The sequence below is a fragment of the Camelus bactrianus genome, chromosome 3 (assembly GCF_048773025.1).
Source record: "Camelus bactrianus isolate YW-2024 breed Bactrian camel chromosome 3, ASM4877302v1, whole genome shotgun sequence".
Taxonomy (NCBI): domain Eukaryota; kingdom Metazoa; phylum Chordata; class Mammalia; order Artiodactyla; family Camelidae; genus Camelus; species Camelus bactrianus.
This window is the reverse complement of record NC_133541.1, coordinates 160,886,024-160,904,165: the sequence shown is the minus strand read 5'-3', so window position 1 is coordinate 160,904,165 and position 18,142 is coordinate 160,886,024. Positions and strand designations below refer to the sequence as shown.

Here is an 18,142-nt window from a genome sequence, read left to right as displayed (position 1 = left end):
GTTATCTAAAGAAAGCCAGGTATGTCAAGTTAAAGAGTTTAGTGATTTTCTATGTATCACGTGGGCTCACTCTATTCATGCTTTAGACAAGCACCTAGCTATCTAGGGCAAGTATCCTGTCTTTTCTTATTCTCATTCTGTTCAGAGGGCACTGTTGTGAATGGCTGTAGAGGCTGGACTTCAGGACTGTCCTCGCTGGGGGATGGCGGCAGCCGCTGATGATTTGGTTTCAGCATTATTTGTTTACAGATATGGTTGCAGTATTTTCATTCACATTGTAGTATTTTCATTCACAGACTGATTGTGGATAATCTGGAAACTTGGAAAGGAACCGAGATAGAATTACTGCAGGTACCTTCTACTTTAATATTCCGTGTGCAAACATAAACACAGATGAAGCATACATTTGAATTTGGTGGTGTAGGGAATGGTTTCTGCACATTACAGGAGAAGGCAAGGCAGAATTCCTCTATTTTGTTGGCAGGGATGTGGGTCCACCTGTCTTTTCTGTAGCGGTTTCTGAGAGCAGTTTATGGTAATTAACAAACATTGACAAACGGTGGCACACATTGCATTTAAGAGCTGGCCTGTGCAAACTTGTGTATTGGACAGGTGGATTGGAGAGAGATGTAGCCCAGGCCTGGGCTCAGATACAGGTTTAAATCACCATTTCCTCACCAAAGGGCCTTGGACTAGAGTGTAACCTCCCTTAATCTGTTGGTGAAACTGTGAAATGTGCATTATAATATTCGTTTCTTCCTGGGATTGTTGTAAGTTGTGAACAGTATTATAACACTCATGAAACACTTAACAGGCACTTAGGAGTGTTCACTGTGTCTGTCCGCCACGCTTAGCATGTGTCACAGCCGTAAAGGTAGCATGTGCCTGTTGAGGATGTACTGGTAGCCCCTTGAATAGGTTGTGAATTTGGTGATTTCCTTTAATCCTGGAAAGTCTATAATCCATGGGCAGTTATTTTCATGGACAGATGAGGAATCTCAGGGTAAAGAAGGCTGTGTAATTTGCCCAAAGTCAGACCATAATTTTGGGTGCTGGGGCCTCGGTTCAGCATGGGCCCCTGGGCCTTCTGCCCTCTCCGTTCAGCCCCAGAGTCAGACGTGGGGTCGCCTTTCTCCCAGCCCAGAATATCCAGTAGGCAGCAACACAAACCTGGACCTGTGCTGCTTAAGCAAAACTGAGGAGGGGAGGCAGGTACTAAGGGGATAAATGTAAAAACAGACGACTGCAAACTGTGATCAGCTCTGAGAATGAAAGGAACACGCCTCGCCACGCAGAGCTGGGAGCTTTCCCTTCGGGGCTGCTCTGGGGGCGTTCATCTCAGCTAAACAAACTCCGGTCCTGCACCAACGCAGGAAGGCAGGGCGCGTGTGACCAGGTTGACTTGGCCTCGTTGATCATACTCATTCCCCATTCAGCGGCAGCTCTTACGGGCACTTACCTAGTAAACAGGTGTCGGCCATAATCATCACGCACTTTGCTTGGTAGTTTTATTGGCCTCACATTTGAGATGAGGTAATTGAAGCTGGGGAGTTTGTTGCATGCGCGTGATTACCTTGGAAATAACCCCACTGGTCTTTCAACCTAGACTGGTGTGGCTGTTATATCCCAGCCCTGTGAATGGCATCGTGTTGCTTCTACCAAGTGGCGCAAATGACTGACACTGATTTTTCTTAATTCGTAGGAAATGGTATGTGACAATAAGAGAAAAAGGTAGTCAGAAATTGTTTGGAAAACTAGAACAAAATCCAATTCTTCCCCAGCTGGCGAAGCGTACCCAGTGTCACTCACCCCACTCACTGCCTGGCATCTCCTCCCTGCCGACTTCGTGTTCAGAAGCCACTCTGAGCCTTTGAAGAACATTTTGCCTCATTTTGCCTAGTACTTGCAGCCTCTCTGTCCCTGGTTAACTCTCTCTTCAAAGCCATTTAAATTTTATGCAGTCTCCTCAGCTCAGATGTAAGAATAGCCTCTTTAAACTTCTTGATGCAGCTCCTTAGTGAAGATCTTGTGAAGGAAAACTAGCCAAAACCTGGGAGGTATGCACACAGTGACTGCAACCTCAGCACTTTGTGAAGTTCAGAATCAGAGGGGTGGGAGACACAGGAAAGGCTTTTTAAGGTAGAAAGGGGAAAGTGAAAGGACTCAGGCAGTGTGAGACTGAAGCATCTCGTTCCCAGCTAGCAAGGCAGCTGCGTTCAGGATGGTATATGAGGAGTACAGAGTTCTCACAAAGAAAGAAGTGGTGGGATGGGAGGGAGCACAGATAGATTCTTTACTAGGGAATGAAAAATTGCGCTGAAAACTTCCTGGTTGAATAAGAGGACTGTGACATGATGTGCTTGAATTTTGGATAGAAGGGTTTTGTGGGGATAGACCTAGAAGAACGCTGTCTGGCTAGGGGGTCAGCACAACAGGGAACCACAGAGAACATGGCTGACCTCAGGGCCCCTGCTGGGGAAGGGGCTGCCGGCCATTTTGAGCCCTGGGGGCTGCTTCTGTCCCTTAGCTGGGGCCTCAGAACTCCTTTCATATCCCAGTCCTGTTGATACAAGAAAACAGATGTGGGGCATGAGAAGGGCTGTGTCCCAGGCTTTGGTTGAGCCCCTGGAATGTGCCCCACCAGACGTGGGTCCTTGGCTTCATGCAGGAAAGATTTCAAGAACAAGCCACTGTTGAGTAATGGTAGATTTATTCACAGAGACACATTGAAAGGCAAGAGAAAAGCAACGAGTTGTGGGGTTCGGGTGCTCAGATTAAAAGTAGGTACACACTCCACAGACAGAGTGTGGGCCTTCTCGGAAGAGGGAGAGAGAGTGGTGACCGCGAGGTGGCGCTGTGTTGCTCGTTTTCTTCGGCTTGGTTGTTTCATATGCTAATAAGTAGACTGAGCAGCCTAAGGGCAAGGGGCTGGGATTCCCAGGGAGTTGGCCATTTCCTACCCTGTGACCTTTTGTGGCTAGCCTTGGGATGGCCATGGTGCCTTGGGGCATGTTATTCACCATGTTACTATTATAATGGGTGTATAATGAAGCTCAAGCTCTGCTAGAAGAAGTTATATCTCTTCATCTTGAGCCTCAAGGCCTATTGGGGATTGAATCCTTCACCATTTTGATGTTAATTGCTGTGGCCTTCCTTGAATGGCTGTGCTCTGCCCCCTTCCATCCTGTCTCACTGTGATGACACAGAGAGAGCAAAGGCCGGGCCCTACTCATGCTCCTGCATTTAACAGGGTGAGGGGTGGTGTGGGCTGAGGATGACTCTGAGTGGTGAGAAGGATGTTTCAGATTTTCCCACGTGGGACATGGGGACCTGCCAGCAGCCACTGCAGATTTATCTCACAGGTATTATCGCTTGTGTCACTCATTTGTTTCTATTTTTCTTTTTTTTTTTTTAAAATATTTAATTTAAATTTAATATCAGGTTTTTTTAGGAAACAAATTTCTCTTTTTCTTTTCTTTGGGGCTCTTTAGGGTTTAGGTAATTAGGTGTATTTATCTGTTCGTGGAGGCCCTGGCACTTGAACCCTGGACCCCGGGCACGCTAAGGACACGCTCTACCACTGAGCTCTACCACCCATCACATCATCTTTTACTTTTTGCTTTAGCTGCCAAGAATCTTACAGTTGAATTTCTAGTCGGCCTTTAACACTTACCCTAACTTCATGGCATTCATTTTTATGACTTTACCTTCCCCTGGTTTCATTTAAGTATTCAATCTCCATTTTGTCTTCACTCTCACTTTTGTCTTTTTGTTGTTATGGTTGTTAAGCTGTGTTTAAAAAAATTGTTTAATTTCTCTTTTAGCAGGAGGCTGAAAGTAAATAAATATGTAAACAAACTTATCACACTTCAATATTTTATACTTTCTAAGCTGTTTAGTATTTACTTAAAAACCGAATTGAATGCTAGAGTGATAAAATTTTTAAATTATTTTTTAATTTTTTATAAAGTTATAGCTGATTTACAATGTGATATAAGTTTCAGGTGTACAATAGTTGCACAATTTTTATTTTTATGTTCCATTTATAGTTATTGTAAAACATTGGCTATATTCCCTGTGTTGTAAGATCCATCCCTGTAGCGTGTTTATGTTAGATGGAGCAGTTTGTACAAGAAAGCTGGGTAACGCAGAGTCTGGGGAGTGGCTCAGTCTAACCCATGTGCATGGTCACCCTTCCTGTCAGAGCCCAGGCCCTCACTCCTCTCTGCAGGGGTGCGAGTGGAGGCAGCCCTCATCAGCGCTGGCACCACCCTCTGAGTGGCAGTGACAATAGTGACTGTCTGTGGACATGCAAATTGTTGTTCCAGGAGCTTTACATGCATTTCTGCATTTAATAATTAAAGCCCTCCTGTGAGGAATCATTTTATGTTTTTAATGAATAATACATTTTATTTTGATTTTGATAGACTTCAAACCTCCAGAAAATGTACTGGAATAGTACAATAAACGCTTAGAGCATTTCACCTAAAAGGGCACTATTTGCCCTTTTGTGTCTGGCTTACTTTAGTATAAACTTTCAAGGTCCATCCATGTTGTACCTTCAATCAGTAATTTATTCTTTTGATTTGATAATATCTTTTTTCTTTTTTTTGTTTTTTCTCTACTTACAAATATTTTCATTGAATTCTATTCAGGTTATAATGTTGCATTAGTTTCTTGTGTACAGCACAACACTTCATTTACATAGGAACATTCCTGCATTCATTTCCATATTCTTTTTCAATATAAGTTACTATAAGATACGAAATATATTCTCCGGTGCTATACAGTATAAACTTGCTGTTTACTCTATACATACTATCTGCAAATCTTGAACTCCCAATTTATTCCTTCCCACACCCTCTCCCCTCAGGTAACCATAGTTTGGTTTCTATGTCTCTGTGTCTGTTTCTGTTCTGTAGATAAGTTTATCTTTTTGTTTGTTTTTTCTTTTTTTGTTTGTTTGTTTTTTTTTTTTTTAGATTCCATATATGAGCGATCTCATATGGTATTTTTCTCTCTCTTTCTGGGTTACTTCACTTAGAATGACATTCTCCAGGTCCATTCATGTTGCTACAAATGGCATTATTTTATTATTTTTTTATGGGTGAATAGTAGTCTGTTGTACAAATATACTACAACCTGTTTATCCAGTCATCTGTCACTGGATATTTAGGTTGTTTCCATGTCTTGCTATTGTAAATAGTGCTGCTGTGAACATTGGGATGTAGGTGTCTTTTTGAATTAGGGTTCCTTCTGGATATGTGCCTAGGAGTGGGATTGCTGGGTCATATGGGAGGTCAATTTTTTGTCTTTTGAGGAACCTCTATACTGTTTTCCACAATGGCTCCACCAAACTGCATTCCCACCACAGTGTAGGAGGGTTCCCTATTCTCCACAGCCTCTCCAGCATTTACTGTTTGTGAACTTCTGAATGATGGCTATTGGGACTGGCGAGATGTGATATTTGATTGCAGCTTTGATTTGCATTTCTCTGATAACGATATTGAGCATTTTTTCATGTGCCTATCGGCCATTTGTATGTCTTCATTGGAGAAAAGTTTCTTTAGGTCTTCTGCCCATTTTTGGATTGAGTTGTTTGTTTTTCTTTCTTATTAAGTGTAAAAGCTGTTTATATATTCTGGGAATTAAGCCCTTGTCAGTCTCATTTATTGCAAATATTTTCTCCCATTCCATAGTTTGTCTTTTTGTTTTGCTTACTGTTTCCTTTGCTGTGAAATAGCTTGTAAGTTTAATTACATCCCACTTGTATATTTTTGCTTGTATTTCTATTGCTTGAGTAGACTGCTCTAGGAGAACATTGCTGAGATGTATGCCAGATGTTTTGCCTATGTTTTCTTCTAAGACGTTTATAGTGTCTTGTCTACGTGTTTAAGTCTTTAAGCCATTTTGAATTTATTTTTGTGTATGCTGTGAGGGAGTAGTCTAACTTCATTGATTTACATGCAGCTGTCCAGTTTTCCCTACACCATTTTCTGAAGAGGCTGTCTTTAATCCATTGTATGTTCTCACCTCCTTTGTCAAAGATTCAATGACCAAAAATTTGTGGAACTATTCTTGGTAATTTTGTTTATCCGTTTATTGATGGATGGATATTGTTTGTAACCTTTGGCTACTCTGAATGATACTGCCATGAATATTGATGTGCAAGTTTTTGTGAGAATATGTTTTCATTCTGTTGGCTGTACAGTTGGCCCGCCATATCTGTAGTTTCCACTTCATGGATCCAGATGGCTGATTGTAAAGGGACTCGAACATCCTTGGATTATGGAATCCAGGATGGGGGGTTCCTGAAACCAACCCCCCGAGAATACTAAGGGATGACTCTACATGTAGGAGTGAAATTGCTGAGCCATATATTTCTAACCTTTTGAGGAAACAGCAGACTTCTCCAAAGAAGCTGCACCATTGTCCCTTTCCACTGGCCGCATATGAGGTATCTCTGCCTCCTGAACAACACTTGTTATTGTGCATGTTTTGATTATAACCATCCTGGTGGGTATAAAATAAGATCTCATTTTCATTTTGATTTGGCTACTGATGCTGAGCTTCTTTTCATATGCTTTTTGGCCATTTGTGTACTTTTTTAAATCCTTTGAAAATTTAAAAATTGGGTCGATTTTCTATGTATTGTTCAGGTGTAAGCATTTGTTATATATCCTGGATACAACTCTCTTATTAGATACATGCTTTGCAAAATTTTTCTCCTATTCTGCAGATTATCGTTTCACTTTAGATTTTTAATATTAAAAAAAAATTCTTTATAGGGGAGGTAATTAGATGTATTGATTTATTTTATTTTTCTTGCTAAGCATGCACTCTATCAATTGAGATACCCCCTACCACTGTCATTTCACTTTCTTGATGATGTCCTTTGTAAGAAAAAGGTTTAATTTAGATGAAGTCCAGTTTATCTGCTTTTTTCTTCTATCACTGGTGCTCCTGGTATTGTATCTAGGAAACCAAAGCCTATCCTAGGACCACAAATATTTATACTGTATCTTCTTTTAAAAAGTTTGTACTTTTAGTTTTTACATTTCTGTCTGTGATCCATTTTGAATTAACTTTTATTTGTTATATAAAATATGGGGGTCCAGATTCCAGATTCATTCTTTGCCTGCAGATACCCAGGTTTCCCTGCACCATTTGTTGTATAGACTATTCTTTCCATGGAGTGTTGTTGGCACCCTTGTGGAAAAATGACTGTAAATGTATGTTTTTTCCCCCTGGGATTTTATTGTGTCTCATAGATTTATTTATCCAAACTTATGCCAGTACCATACTGACTTAGTACTATAGCTTTTTAGTACACTTTAAAGTGAGTCCTCCCACTTTGCTCTGCTTCTTCAAGATTGTTTTGGCTGTCCTGGGCCCCTTGCACTTCCAAATGAAATTTGGGTTAAGTTTTTCAATTTTTGCAAAGAAGTCAGCTGGAATTTTGATAGGGTTTCTACTGAATTTGTAAATCACTTTGGGGAGTCTAACATTTTTAACAATATTGTCTACCATTCCATCAACATGGGATGTCTTCCATATATGTAGATCTTTTAAAATTTTTTGGTGATACTTCAAAATATTCAATGTAAAAATCTTGTAAATTTTTGTTAAATGTGTCTCTCACTTTATTTTTAATGCTGTTGTAAATGGAAAGGCTGAGCTTCTTGAGGGTAGGACTATATATCTACTTGTTTATTTCTAGGATTTCTACGCAGCAAATACCCTAGGTTTATATTTGCTACATAAATCTATCCACAACTCTTCCCACCCCCGTGTTATAAGAAACAAAGACCCAGGTCAAGCTACCTGAACAACTATGTGGAATTGAGAAATGAAACCCTTGGTTGGGGCTTTGTGCAGATGATACTGAGAGCTTATTTAGGATGGCTTCATCTTAATTTCTTTTAAACAACACTTTCGGTGTAGTCAGATACATTAAGAACATGCCCTTTTGATGTGCAGAGGAGCGAAGACTATTATCAAATAATTTCTAGAGAGAGTGTTGTACTTGAAATCTAATTTGCATCAATCTTTGAAGATTTATGTTTCAGGAGTTTTGAATAAAGAACACCTGTCTTTATTCATTAGTGACAAATGCTAAAGCAACTTGTAATAGTCTGAGAATCTGCCCCGCCCCATAGTGCTGGGTGGCTGCAGCTGTAACCGGAGTCAGGGCTTACCTTTCCCAGTATGCTTGTGCTGATCTGCTCAAAGCGGTTCGTCCAACACTGTGTCTGTAGTCTGTTGGACATAGCCATAACACATTGAGTTAAGGTTGCTGGAATGCATTATATTCTTATAAATAATAAGTAAGCACATATTGAGTGGTTACTGTATGTTGGGAATTGTCCCTCAGCCTCACATGAATATTATTTCTCTTAAAACCTCACATATTTCCTTGTTATTCTCACTTTACAGATAAGGAGACTGAGAATTAAGTCTTCTCTCTTTTGGGTGGAGCTCATTATCAATGACGGGAAGTTGTAAGGAAAAAGATATTGATTCATCCTGAGAAATCATTTTTCTGAGAGTCAGCAGTGAAGAGGGTGGACAGTGAAGAAGGTGATCATTGTTTGATTGAGACGAGAACCGGGTTGTACGGAGTCAGCATCCCTATCCTGGACACAGCCAATGTAGAGCTGCGTGGTGGGTGAGGCGGCGAGACCGCGCACGAAACGCGGATGCCCGGCCGTTGGGCTGTGCTCAGGCCCGGTGCGGCTTTCTCCTAAGGGCAGTGGACAGACATTGACAGATTTTAAGTAGGGGAGAGGGGTGCTCTCCTAGATCACTTTTGTCTTGTAGAATGCTTAGAAACATTTAGAAGGCTCAGCAGGAGGTGATGTGATGAGTCAGATTAGGGTGGCTCCCAGGTGTAGGAGTGTAGAATTTTCAAGTGGTTTTCAGTCCCAGTTTTGTGGCTCAGTAGCCGTGTCACTTTGGATTATGGACTCAAGGAAGTGAAACAATTTATCTAATCAATAAAAGCAGTGATGTACCGACCTCCCAGGACTGCTGTGGAGATCAAGTGTGATAACGTGTGCACAGTGTGCAGCATGGTACCCAGCACAGAGTCAGTGCTGAGTTAGTGCCAGTGAGTATCTGGTAGGACAGGTGTGGGTGGTGGGACTCGGTGACTGAGGAAATCTGGGCCCTGAAGGAGGGGTCCAGTCACATCTGTGAGTGATGGGCCTGAGCTGGGAGAGGCAGAGAGACCTTGCCCCCCGATCAGGGGCCCTGGGTAGGACGGCTATGAGAGGAGCACCGTGAAGTCAGCTCTTTGCAGGTGGAGTTGGAGTTGCCCTTGAGACAGCTAAGTGCAATGTCACGTGCTCAAAGAGGAGGTCTGGGCCCAGGCTGTGAATTTTCCTATAATCTTAATCCCTGAGGACGCCAAGGTATTGATCACTGAACGTGAAGGTATATTTTACAGGACAAGTGAATAGTAGTATCATCTCTGTCATGAAAGCTCATGCCTCTTTATTCATCACCCACTTTGCTAATTGGGTACTTACAGAGCTCAATTCAGCGACCTCCCCTGGGTTCAGGCTCCACAGTAAAGAGCTGGTGAGCCTCCCTCCTTTCCAGAAGATGACACATTATGCTGGTATCCTTCTGTACCTCGCCAGACTTAGAATTTTAGTTTGTTGATTTAATTCTATTTTCTGTTAGCCATCTCCTGACAAGAGAGACGTTTTACTCATGGTCATATTTCAATTAGCTGTTACTGAGAATTGCTGATCTGATCCATAGAGTAAGTATTATATTAACCTTGTAGAGTATTTATCATTTTTCTGTCTTTGCCTTTTAATTTTGTATGCCCTTTCTCTATCCTATTTGGGGCCTTAATTTTTTTTAATTAAAAGATGTCTCTTTGCAGTTAAGAAAACAAAAGAAAAAATACACATGATAGCTAAACTTAGAAAATATCTAGTGTGTTTTCTGTCTCGGCAATGGAGGGTTGTAGAAACTCGTGAAAACCTTCATTACACAAGTTTCTTAAAATGCGGATTAAGAAATAAAACTTTCCTTCTTCATCTTTCAAGCTGCACAGCTAATTGTCAAGAAAGTGAGGGGAAATCCTCAGAAGCCAAGACAAACCAGAAAGCAGGGATTCTGGGTGATACATGAGCCTTAGAAGCCCTAGGGTGCCTGTTGGCTCCTGTACTGAATTTCAGTTGCCTTGACAGGAGGGTAGGAGGTGAGCCCGAAGCCTCTCACACTGGGAGTTGGATGACTGATCATATATAATGCCAAGCCCATCCCGAGAAGCATGGTTTACTAAAGGGTGAACTAGGGAAAAAAATTTCCTCAAGGCAAGACAGTAGGGAAAGTCAATTTTGTTGGAAGAGGGGAAAAATAACAAATCCAAAGTAAGGATATAGTTTAAAGCTCTTCTGGCATGAGAGTGACCACAAACTCCTGGCAGAGAAGCACAGCTACTCCTGGAATGAGAAGCTGTGTTTTGAAAGGATTAGTGAACCGCCATTCCGAAAAAGGCCTCCAGAGTATTGTGGATCAAGATACTTGACTGCAAACACCTCTCTTCCAAGGTCTCATTCAAATAACCGGAAATGTTTTAAAGGAAAGAAGCCACAATCATATTTCTGTTTATTGACATTACTATATGCTAGGAATTCAGAGGTATCTATGGAGTTGACTCCTCATTTATGGACCTTACTTTCTCTTTGGGGAGAAAAACTGACATAGTTGGGGATCTTGGTAGAGGGAGGTGTTAGTCTGTTGCAATTAGCCAGGAGAGGAGATTAAGAAAGCAGTGAAGGGTGGGTGAACTTTTTAGCTGAGGACAGACAGTCTTGTTCAGTTAGCTTTTAATTGCAGGCTCAATGAGCTGTCACTGGAGGGAATAGATCTTACGGAGGATGGACTTAACTCAGGCCTCTTTTGAATGGCCAAGTGAACCTGGAGAAAGACAATCAAATCTGTGCAGACATTAAAGTTCACTTGAACATGATCCATCACTGAGCCAAAGATAGGACAAATATGCAGCACTTCTTAAGGACAGAGGAATGGTTTCTAAGGTTCTCCAAGAATGAATCCCAGGGAAACGGGATGGCCAGTTGTCAAACTGTGACTTTGTTCTTTGTACGGTGTACCCACCAAGGGTATTGGTATAGGTTTCCATTTCTCTTTAATACATGTCAGGTGATTAGGACGTGGGCACAAGTATTTGACACCTTGTCGAGGCGACTTTGGTTACCTGCCTAGAAGCACGGGCACAGCTATGGCTGCGTCATACATCTTGCCGCCCATCCCGTTCCTCGGCTCAGTGATCATGGCAGAGTGGTCCCTTGTTGACCTGTCCGTCTCCTCTGTGACATCATAACCGACGAAAAGACCGGAGCGTATTAACGTGGTTTTCTTAAAGTCAAAGGATCAGATCAAATATGGAGTCAGATTTGTTATTTCCTATTTCAGTAGTGCCATGGAGAAGGCAGTTTTGGCAGCTTATTTTAGGGCCCTGGAGGCTTTCTCTCTCAGCCTCTGGGCACCTTTATTGAAAACCCTTCATAGCTGTCTAGCGTGCTGTAAAACCACTCCACCTGTTTTGCCCTGAAGATGTGTTCAGTTTATAACTCATCTATACTCCTTGGAAAACAACTCAATAAAAACTCAGTTGGTTTTCCACCAGCCATGGGCAGGGGTGGGGTATACCTTGTTATTATTTCATAAAATAATAATAACAATAACAATAATAGTAATAATAATAATAATAATAATAATAATAATAATAATAAAAGAAGTCTTAAAACAACACTGGGCCCATTGGAGAGAGTCAATAAATGCTTCCTGGCTTAAGTCAAAAGTGATGACTCAGTGATTCCATGGCTGCTGTATTTGCTGAGCTAATTACTCCTTTGCTGCATTACACATTTTTTTTTAACTGAAAAAGAAATACATGCAAATGGTTAAACAAATTCAAACAGAGCACAAAAATACACAAGTGAAAAATGTTTACCCTCATCCTCTGTTCTTCCAGCCCTCCCTGGAGATGCCACTGTTTACTATCCTTTGGATGCTCTTCCAGATATGGTATACACATTCCCAACTATGTATGTAAATTCCTTTAAAGTTTTAGTTATTTTTAACTTAAAGGGATTTAAATCCTCAAGTGGCTTCTGCCTGGGTAATAGAACAGAACAAATCTGACTGCATATTAGATCTTTTCATTTGAGTTTAACACTATGCTCTGTCTCCTAGGCTTCATCTTGCATGTAAAACAATGTTGCTTAGAGCCTGAAATATACAGGAGAGCCTATTCTGAAGGCTCTGACCTTTAAGTATATTTAACACTTTTTCATTCATAAAAAGATAACAAATTACAGAATAGAAAATAACGTTTGTTTTGCTGGAGGTTTACAGAGATTTGACCCAGGCAGATAGCTGGAAGAACAGAGGATTCTAACAAGAAGGAATTCCTACACCAGGAAGATTGCAACAACCAAGCACGTAGGAAAGGAGCCTGAATTCTGACTTGGGGAGATTGTTTTCCAAGACATTAGTTTGCCATCTAGATCTAAAGAGACTTGCTATTCCTTGCCCCAACACCTGGTCTCCCAACTTATTGGCCTGTCCTGCACTGAGGAGAATGAATTTGGACTCGGTAACACTCCTATCTACCTAGCAAGCAGGGCACTGGAACTGAGTGTTATGGAAACAACAGGCCAGCCAAGAAACAAGCACCACTGGGAGGGTTGGAGTACTCAGATTTATTATGCCGGCGGGCTCAGAGGGGATTCTGCTCCGAAGTTCTGAGCACCTCCAAGACATGCACATGAGGTTTTAAAGGGTTAATTACAAGTAAGGGGTATTAGCCAATAAGGCTCAAACAACAAAAAGCAAGAAATCAGTACACTGGAGCTTATCAACTTGTAATAGATCACGTTACTGACACCTGTTGAGGTTGGATTTATGAGTTAGCTTGTTAGCCCACTAAACTGACACTAAACTTCAGATTTACGAGTTAGCCCAGCAGAATTTAGATCAGTAAACCGACACTTATCCCACTTAGATTTGTGACTTAGCTTGTTAGCCCAGCTGGGCTTTTCCTTTACATGAGGATAGCTCTCCAAAACCCAGGAAATTACTGTGAGCCCTTGATGGTTCCACTAGGGTGGGGTGTGGTTTACCCAGGAGGGATGGGGACTGTGCACCAACACTCAGGCAGTCTGCTCTGTCTGGGGCTCTGATCTTGTACCACCCCGCTCCCCGCTAGCCCAACACCTGGGAGAGTGGACCTAAGGCAAAGATCATGCCTGGCTGTTTCCCAGCGTGTAAAAGGGGAATATGTACTCTTCCCAAGGTAGTTCTGAGCGACAACACATGTGGGTGCTTGGTTCCCAGAGCAACAGAAAACCCAGCTCCGCGTAGGGGCAACGGGTGTGATACCCATAGGGTTTCTGCAGAAGCATCGGATGGAGGGCTGGATCAGAGAGGTAAAACATGAGCTGCGGGCCTTGAAGGGTAACAGAATGGTAAAGAGGCAGGACTGCCGCATCCTTCAGGGTGCCACCAGAGGTAAAGCTTTTTCTCTCCATCTCCGCTACGACCCTCCCCTCTCCAGATCCATCCCTTTTCTCTGCTCTTCCTGTCCATCTGTCTCCCTCCACTTTTCCCCTCCTCTCCTCCCCCTCCCATCTTCTCCCTCCCTCGTTGCCCCACCTTCTCTCGCAGAACCCAGAGTGGATCGCTGGCCCTCCTGCGCATGGGCAGTCGGTGCCAGCTGGACCGCGGGTTGGAAGCTCCAGCTCCGAGCCGGGGATCAGCCCCAAAGGCTTCTCAGCTCTGTCGACCGGTAGGCTTTTAGCTCCTGCCCGGGGCCGGGGCATCTGGCTGTGGAAATGCAAGGTGGGCGTTCCCGGGAAAGGGGTCAGTCGGCTGCGGGAGAGCGGTCGGCATGTCACAGCACCCCAGGGCGCCAGTCAGCCTGTGTTCAGCTGAATAGCTCGGGCCAGACCCCTCTGCCCGCTCCACTTGCCCCGGCGCCCCGGCCACACCTGTCCATGGCCAGGGGTGCACCTGCCTCCTCGGCCGCCGGCCGGTCCCCGACCCTGGGCGGGCTGTGTCCCGGGCGGGCGGGGTCTGCTGACCCAAATGGGGGCGGGCGGCTGGGGCTGGGGTTGGCCTCCGAGCGGGGCTGCAGCCCGCGTTTCCACCAACCCCCACCGCTTTTCCTGCCCCGCGACCCCGGGGCTGCCCTTCTCTTCCTTTCCTGCTCCCTGAGGACAAGCTCAGTGGCGTGGGAGATGCTCCCTGGGCTGAGAGCCCCCGGCTGTAAAGCCCAGCTTCTGGTGGAGTGGGGAAATTGGATCCTCAGTGCTGAGAGAGCTTCTGTCTCCTCCCTCAGTGTTTCTGCCCCAGGTAAGTACCTTGAACACTTTCAGGTGTTATGATGGCGGTGCTTGTTGATGTCACGTGTTTTTATAGTGCCAGGGATTACAGTGTTCAAATCAGGGCTTGGTTCAATTAAAAATGAGCTGAAGGCATGAGGCTGTGACATGCTCCTGCCTTCCCACTCCCAGGGTGAAAAGTGTAATCGTCGATTTTAAAAAGATAGTTACAGTCCCTAACTAGCCCAGCCCAGCTAGGGTGCGTTAACAGGAACAGCACCACCAGAGGCGTTGGAGACCCAGGGACATTGAAGCCCTAAAGAGCTCCTGCCACAGTTTGGTTTGTTTTGGTTTTTTTTTTTATTAAATCGTGGGGCAGACTACTAGTATAGAGGGAAAAATAATTGTCAGGAAATATTTTTTCATATTAAAGGTTTATTGTGATATTGTTCACACACCATGAAGTCCATCCATTTAAATGGTACAATTCAGCAACTTTTAGCATACTCACAGTTGTGCAACAATTATTATTCCAGAACGTTTTCATCACAACAGAAAGACCAGTGGAAATGAGTGACATACCCACCCCTCCCCAGTGGTGTTTCTAAAGAAGTTTCATGACTATTCCTGACCATAAATTAACTTGTTAAATTCCATGAAATATCTGGTAGGAATTCTAATCAGAATTGCAATGAATCTGTGTATCAAAACAGGAAGAATTAATGTCTTTATGGCATAAATTTCTTCTACCCATGAATATATCTGGGACCGTATTTTTTCATCTCTCCAGAGCCTGGCCCATGGAAGTCCTCAATAAATGTTGGGCTTGTGAATGATGAGATTCTATACATCGTTAGTTGCTACTGTAGCCTTTCACAGAAGAGAAAAGTAACCTCAGTGAAGCCAAGTGACTGTCTGATGGTCAGAAAGAGTGACAGCCAGTGCTGGAGAGATCCAGTGGACTTGGTGCTTGCAACCAGGATTCTCCAGCACCTACAGCTAAGAGGATTACAGTATTCTTTTTTTTTTCTTAATGGCGTTGCTTTTATTTTTACTTATTTTTTTAATTTATTTTTTATTGAAGTGTAGTCAATTTACAATGTTAGTTTCAGGTGTACAGCAGAGATTCAGTTATCAACATATGCATATATATATACATATGTTTTAGATTGTCTTTAGTAGAACTCATTACAAGGAATTGAATATAGTTCCCTGTGCTATATAGTAGGTCCTTGTCATTTATTTTATATTTATTAACGTGTATCTGTTAATTCCCCCTTTCCTGCCTGCTAAGCACAGTTTGCTTTCTATGTCCATGAGTCCATTTCTAGCAGCACCGTTTTTCCTAGTAATATATGCTCTTTGGCTGCTTTCAGTTACAGTAATTCCATGTTATCTGTGAGCGCTTTTCTTCTGGTGGCCTTTATGTGGTTTGCACACGTGGTAATAGAGATCTGTATTTGGGAGAACTCCAGGCTTAGTGTAGTCCCTGGTACAGAGTGCCCACTGAGTTGATGCTTGAACTGGGAAAAAAACAGTAAATGTTGGAATTTCCACTATGGTTGAGACTTCCAGGTTTCTGTAACCAGTTTACCCCACCTAATTATTGGCTGCCCCCATACTGGTTAATTTGGTGGAAATTCATTGTATGGTGGTGTAGAGACAGGGCCTTGTATGCTTCTTCTCTTTCCGTTTTCTAAGACTCATTCTCCTGGACCTTCCACATCCTCCCCCAGCAGTGCCCAGTGTTGGCTTGGTGCTGCGCTGAGGCAATATTTGTTAATAAGGCCCTTTCCTCATCTCTTCTGACCCTCCGTTTCTTTATCTGCACAATGAGGGCTTAGACTAGATAAGTGCTTTTCAGTTTCTTTTAAGCCATGTTTCCTTTGAGAAACAGAAAATGCAAATCTCTCCTCCCATCCCAACACTTTAGATTTTGTTAATTCCTGCAAGGAGGGACATAGCTCTTTGTGGAATATTGATGTGATTGTGATTCCAGGTGGCACAGAAAAGACTATTCAGAGATTTATTGCAGGGAGAGGGCAGAAAAGGGGCAGTATGTCACACTTTCTAGTGTGAGCACTGGAGCAGGGCCTTGGATTTAAATATGGTGTCTGTCGTGGCCTCTCTTTAATCTTGCACAATGTGACAAACCTCTCTACCTCAGTTTCTTGATGTGTCAATTTGGGGTGATAATATTTTAAGGCTTTTGTGAAACATTATACACATAATCTATTTGTGTCTCAGTAGAAACAAGACCTGCAAGGGATTCAGGGATTTAAAAAAAAAAAATCTTGCCCATAGCACTATGTCGCTGTGCATTTTAAATTTCCTGGAGGGTGATGGTTGAGTCTAAAGTCCATCGTGGGACAGGTGGCCCATATTTCTCTATGCCCCAGATTGCCCCCTTCTCCCCAGTCCTCTTCCTCAGTCCAGGATGAAGTTCCCTAGTAGATTTACACAGAGGTCTTTTGGAAATGGCTTTTCATTTTTTTGTTTCACCAAGAAGGGCTGCCATCATGATCTCTGTGGTCAGGTTTTGAAGGGCTGCCATCATGATGTCTAGTCAGGTGAAGGCTATGCAATTGGGAGTTTCTATTTAATAAAAAGAAAAAAATTACAAATAGAAAATTAGAACAAGGGTGGTGACAGGGGCTCTTGGAATTGAGCACCATTAGCTTTGTTAGCTTCAGATGCAGTGGCCTCTTGCCACGAGGACCCATCCTCTTGCTCTGGAGTTGGAGGGACCACTGGGTTCAGTGGGAATGTTAACTGAGTGTATCTCATGTGGTGGGCATTGTCCTATTTTTTCTGTGTGTTCCTTTTTTGAGACAGTGAGCAAATTTAACCTCAATAGCTTCTTTAAAAAAGTAGAAATTTTATTTTGAGATATAATTTAGATTCCCATGTAGTTGTAAGAGATAATATGGAGAGGGCCTATGGAGGTAAGGACCTGCTATGTGTCCCCAACTATGCACCAAAGATGCCAGAAGACACAGCATTCCCACTCAGTGAATTTATAGCTTGGACAGTGAGCAGCTCTTCAGAGGAAGAAACAGTGCCTAGTTTATCTCTGTGACCCATAGTAGGGACTAGCAGAAAGTCAGTGCTCAAAGTTTTATCTGATTCAGCTGTTTGCCTACAACTGCCTCTGACTCCCCCCACCAACGCCGCCCCCAGAGGCTGCTAAGAAAATTTTCCCAGTTTTCCTTAATGGTTCCATCTTTCAAAGTTGGGGTACGATTCATTACTGACTCACTAAAAATTTGAGGTTTGTGTTATTGCCATCATTTCTATTCACGATTAAACTGGGGCTTAGAGAAGCACACACGCCTACCCAGGTCACCCACATGATTAGTGTAGATACGGGTGGAACGTGGGCTTGGGATTTCCAAGCAGTACCATTATGATGGTCTGTGGCAGGGAGCAGCATTCACTTTGCTTGTTTATTCATTCATTCAACAAACATTTATTGAGTAACCTCTTTGGGTCAGATGCTTTCATAGGGTTATCTGATTCTTCAGCAGTACTGAGAATCATGTAATGTTTACTTTTTTTTAAATCTGAGAAAATTAGCTCTGAGAGGTTATAACCCCCCCGAAGGAAATATAGCTCATAAAGTAGGGATAGTAAATTTGTAGTCACCCCTTTTTATGCAGGTGGTACCCTAGGCATTTTACATTTGCAAACTTCCATAATCCAGATATATTCTTGTAAGGCAAGGATTTTTTTTTTTTAATTGAAATATAGTCAAGTTTACAATGTTGTGTAAATTG

The 18,142-nt window shown here is 42.7% G+C and overlaps 1 protein-coding gene across 1 annotated transcript in view; it reads left to right on the top strand.

Moving 5' to 3' along the window:
• The window catches only part of LOC141577212 (trafficking protein particle complex subunit 9-like), a 125,613-nt gene that overhangs the window by 47,036 nt on the left and 60,435 nt on the right, over window positions 1-18,142 (top strand). The window contains exons 6-7 of the mRNA XM_074361396.1: window positions 13,601-13,831; window positions 14,261-14,397. The gene's annotated coding sequence lies outside the window, so the exon portion shown is untranslated. The remainder of the gene's footprint in view (window positions 1-13,600; window positions 13,832-14,260; window positions 14,398-18,142) is intronic.